Genomic DNA, 5149 nt, shown 5'->3' on the forward strand with positions numbered 1-5149 from the left:
CCTGGCCAGCCTCCAGGTCATAGGCAGGGATTCGAACCTGCCACCTTAGGTGTACGTGGCTGGCGCCTTAGCCGGTTGAGCTATAGGCGCCGAGCCCAGACTTTACAGTCTTAATGAAGATTCCTATGTACATAGAAAACTTATTAATACTTGTATGCTTTTCTCCTGTCACTCTGGTTTCTAGATCCAGCCTAAAAGCCCACATACAAGCTAAAAGTAGGATAAGAGTGGGTCTCTGACTCCCCTATAGAAGCAGAGAGTCACAGTAGGAGAAAGAGACATCTTGGTTTCTGGGCACCATACAAGGAGAATGAGCAGCTGATGCTTAAGACCTGAACTCCCTGATGCCTCCCAGGAAGTGGTTTTTCAAGGCAGAGGTACATTTCAGGCAGGCAAAACCTGTAAATCAGTACATGGAGGTAATACACTGGTTTGGCCCTCAAAGGCAGGATATCTTGAAGTGGGGGGCCCTATGGCTAGCAGGTGGATTCAGAGATCCTTGGATGAGCAGAAAAGAATGTTAAGAGGAATGTTGACAGACCCTTTGATGGAAATTTAGAACCTAGAATGATAGAGTTCAATTTCTAAGTTCCCTCTTAGCTGTATTTTCCGTCCTTGGGGATTTCTAAAAAACACCTCAAAAATATATGTTAAAATGCCATCTTTTAGTTTCCATAGGGAATCAAATACCTCATGATTCTGACTGGCTTAGAGGACCATTGTTCTCATCATGTTGCTCATTTATTTTTCAAGATTAGCCAGGTACCCAGAACTTCCACTCAAAAAACTCAAGATTTTCTTTTATTTCTATGCTTGGGGTGCCCAATAAACCCAACTCTTTGGGAGACAAGGGTAGCAAATAAAGAATGGATATCTAGGTTAGAGAAAAACAAAAAAATAAACAAGGAGGGGCAAAACACCAGTGAACTGCAAAATTAGCAACTGGACAGCAAGAATGGTCAGGAGAAAGCAAGCTCCTCCCCATTCTAGAACTCACAGAAGCCTCTGTAGTGGTACTAGACTTCCTATTTAATGTGGGGTAAAGCACTATATGCAATTTTAATCTCAAAAGAAAGGGTGATCACAACTGAGATCTCAGTTATAGTGGAAACAAAAAAGTTTATTTCATCACTGAGACTCTATTTACAAAAGTAGGAAGGGGGACCTACTTGTGTATAGACAAAAGTTTACATAATCTCTTCTCCTCTGAAGAAATAAACTGCAAATAAACTATACAAAACATCTGTCTTATGAGACATAAGCCAAAGTCTCCCAACAGTTTTGACAATACCAGGGCCTAGGAATATGGATAAAGGACAAAGCAATTCTAAGAGAAAGTCCAAATTCAGGCAGTGCCCTTAGCTCAGTTGGTAGGGCACCAGCCACACACACTGAGGCTGGCCATTTGAACCCAGACCCAGGCCAGCTAAAACAACAATGACAACTGCAACAAAAAAAATAGCTGGGTGTTGTAGCAGGTGCCTCTAGTCCCAGCTACTTGGGAGACTGAGGCAAGAGAATCACTTAAGCCCAAGAGTTCGAGGTTCCTGTGAGCTGTGACGCCACAGCATTCTATACAGGGGGACAACTTGAGAGTCTGTCTCAATAAATAAATCTCAATTCAACCAGGTGCTAAGACAAGAGGATTACTGGAGCCCAAGATTTTGAGGTTGCTACGAGTTATAACACCACAGCACTCCACCAAGGGCGACAAAATGAGACTCTGTCTTAAAAAAAAAAAAGTCCAAATTCAATTCTCATCTTTATGAACCCGGACAGATGGGCAAGCTCAGTTACCTGGAGACAGTAAACCCCAACTGGCAACAAGAGAGAATAGCTACTGTGATTCCAAGAGCCAAAATACACAAAGATCCTGCAATGAGGGCAATGTTGTGGGGGGTAGGAATGCTGGGGGAGGTAGTGGGGTAGGAGCTGGTAGGGGAAAGGAACTTAGGACTGACAGAGCTCTGCCTAAGGTCAAGGTACCATGAGGGGCTCTCTGACATAGATCAAGGCCCCCCCTAAACCCAAACACAGGTACCAGATACTGCTGGTATATGCACAAGATCTAGGGCTCCCATCCTCCTTAACCTACTGTTCCTCAGGCTCATTTTTCTGCTCATACAATTCAGTACAGATGTGAAGTAGAGCCCCAAGTCTCTTACAGCCTCTGTTCTTCCTCTATAAACTCTAAACATGGCCCACAGATAACTGCTATCTACATATGTCAAAAGAGTTCTATTGGGGCAGCGCCTGTGGCTCAAAAGGGTAGGGCATGGGCCTCATGTGCTGGAGGTGGCGGGTTCAAACCCAGCCCCAGTCAAAAAATAATAAATAAATAAATAAAAATTAAAATAAATAAAGCATTTTAAAAGAGTTCTATTAATATAGTTTTGTTTCACACTGTCCTTCTGAACTTCAAATCCATAAATCTAATCATCTGCTCAATTTCTCCACCTAAATATCATTCTGGTACCTCGAACCTAGCATGTAAAAAGTTAAAACTATTGAAGTGTCTTCAAACATATAGTCATATGTGACTTAACAGCAACACATTCTTTTTTTTTTTTAAGGGTTTAGGGAAAAGGTTTTTATTTATTTGCAGTTTTTGGCTGGGGCTGGGTTTGAACCCACCACCTCCGGCATATGGGGCTGGCGCCCTACTCCTTTGAGCCACAGGTACCGCCCCCACACATTCTAAAATACACATTGTTAGATGACTTTATCCCTGTATGAACATCACTGAGTGTATTTATACAAACCTAGATGATATAGTTTACTATACACCTAGGCTATAGGTATGCCTATTGCTTTTAGACTACAAACCAGTACAGCATGTTACTATACTGAATACTGCATGCAGGTGCAAAACCATGGTAAATATTTGTGTATATAAACATAGAAAGGGGACAATAAAATACAGTATTATAATTTTCTTGGTCTGCTAATGTATATGCAGTATGTCATCAACTGAAACATCGGTATATATTACACATGACAGTATTGTACTTGTTTACCCAGAAATTATACTTGACAAAACAAAATCTCCTTCAATGTTTTGTTTTGTTTATTTATTTATGTTTTCAAGACACAGTCTTATTCTGTTGCCCATGCTAGAGAGCAGTGGTGTCATAATAGCTCACTATTACCTCGAATTCCTGGGCTCAAGTGATCCTCCTACCTCAGCTTCCCAAGTAGCTGGGACTACAAGCACGTCACTGACACTGGCTAATTTTTTCTACTCTTGGTAGAGATGTCACTCTTGCTCAGGCTCATCTTTAACTCCTGACATCAAGCAATCTTCCCTTGTAGGCCTTGTAGAGTGCTAGAATTATAGGTATGTGCTATTGTGCCTAGCCTCAATGTTTTATTTTATTCTTCCTTGAGTTAGCAAATAATTTTTTTTCCTTTAGGCCTAAAGTGAAAAGATTCCTATGAAGTTCTACAACTTTTTGTTAAATAAAAAAAGTTAACATTATTTGTAATAAAAAAACTGAAAACAACTTAAATGTTTTGTCTGTAGATTTAAGGCAATCTCAATCAATATCCTAGATGGTAGAGATATGTGTGTATTGTCTGTGTTTGTTTGTTTTGAGTCTCACTTTGTTGCCCTCGGTAGAGTGCTATGGAGTCACAGCTCACAGCAACCTCAAACTCTAGGGTTTAAGCAATTCTCTTGCCTTAGCCTCCCAAGTAGCTGAGACTATAGGCGTCTGCCACAAGGCCTGGCTATTTTTTTGAGCCTGGGTCTTGCTCTTGCTCAGGCTGATCTCGAACCTGTGAGCTCAGGCAATCCACCCATCTCAGCCTCCCAAGTGCTGGGATTGCAGGTGTGAGCCACCACATCCAACCCATATGTCTCTGTTTACGTGTGAAAATTGACAAGATGGGCTCGGCACCTGTGGCTCAAGCGGCTAAGGCACCAGCCACATAAACCTAAGGTGATGGGTTTGAATCCCCAGCCCAGGCCCGCCAAACAACATTGATGGCTGCAACCAAAAAATGGCCAGGTGTTGAGGCAGGCGCCTGTAGTCCCAGCTACTTGGGAGGCTAAGGCAGGAGACTCGCTTGAGCCCAGGAGTTGGAGGTTGCTGTGAGCGTGATGCCATGGCACTCTACCCAGGGGGATAGCTTGAGGCTCCGTCTAAAAAAAAAGAAAATTGACAAGATGATCCTAAAATTTATTTGGAGAGGCAATGGGCCAGAAATAGTCAATATAATCTTACAATTTTTTTTTTTTAAATAGAGTCTTGCTCTGTTCCCCCAGGCAGAGTACAGTGGTGTTATCATAGCTCATTGCAACCTCAAACTCCTGGGCTCAAGTGATCCTCCTTCCTCAGCCTCCTTAGTAGCTGGGACAATAGGTGGGCATGATGCCCAGCTAACTTTTTCTTCTACTTTTAGTAGAGACAGGGTCTTGCTTTTGCTCAGGCTGGTCTTGAGCTCCTAAACTCAAAAGATCCTCCCACCTCAGCCTCCCAGAGTGCAAGGATTACAGGTGTGAACCACTGCTCATGTCCATAATTTTACAATCTTAAAGTTGAAGGATATGCACTACCAGATATCAATATCTATAGGCCAGTGGTGGTGGCTCTTGCCTGCTATCCTAGCATTTTGGGAGGCTAAGGCAGGAGGATCACTTAAGGTCAGGGATTTGAGACCAGCCTGGGAAACAAAGTGAGACCTCCATCTCTACAAAATATTTTTTAAATAAAATAAGAAGAATTACTGGTTTGGCGCCGGCCACATACACCAAGACTGGAAGGTTACAAACAGCCTGGGCCAGCTAAACAACAATGACAACTGCAACAAAAAAATAGTCAGGCATCGCCACAGGCGCCTGTATTTCCAGCTACTTGGGAGGCTGAGGCAAGAGAATCACCTAAGCCCAAGAGTTTGAGGGTGCTGTGAGCTATGATGCCATGGCATTCTACCACGGGTGACATAATAAGACTCTGTCTCAAAATAAAAAAAAAATAGATTTTGGTCTTTGTCTGCTGGTCAGTACAGCCCCTGGTTCTGTGTGGTGTGTAAGTAGGAGGCATATCTTTAAAGTAGATGGTGACAAGTGGAATTGCCTAGTAGTATCAGGTTTTTTTTTGAGACGGAACCTCAAGCTATCCCCCTGGATAGAGTGCCATGGCATCAC

The sequence above is a fragment of the Otolemur garnettii genome, unplaced genomic scaffold (assembly GCF_000181295.1).
Source record: "Otolemur garnettii isolate 467f Iridium unplaced genomic scaffold, OtoGar3 scaffold00172, whole genome shotgun sequence".
Classification (NCBI taxonomy): domain Eukaryota; kingdom Metazoa; phylum Chordata; class Mammalia; order Primates; family Galagidae; genus Otolemur; species Otolemur garnettii.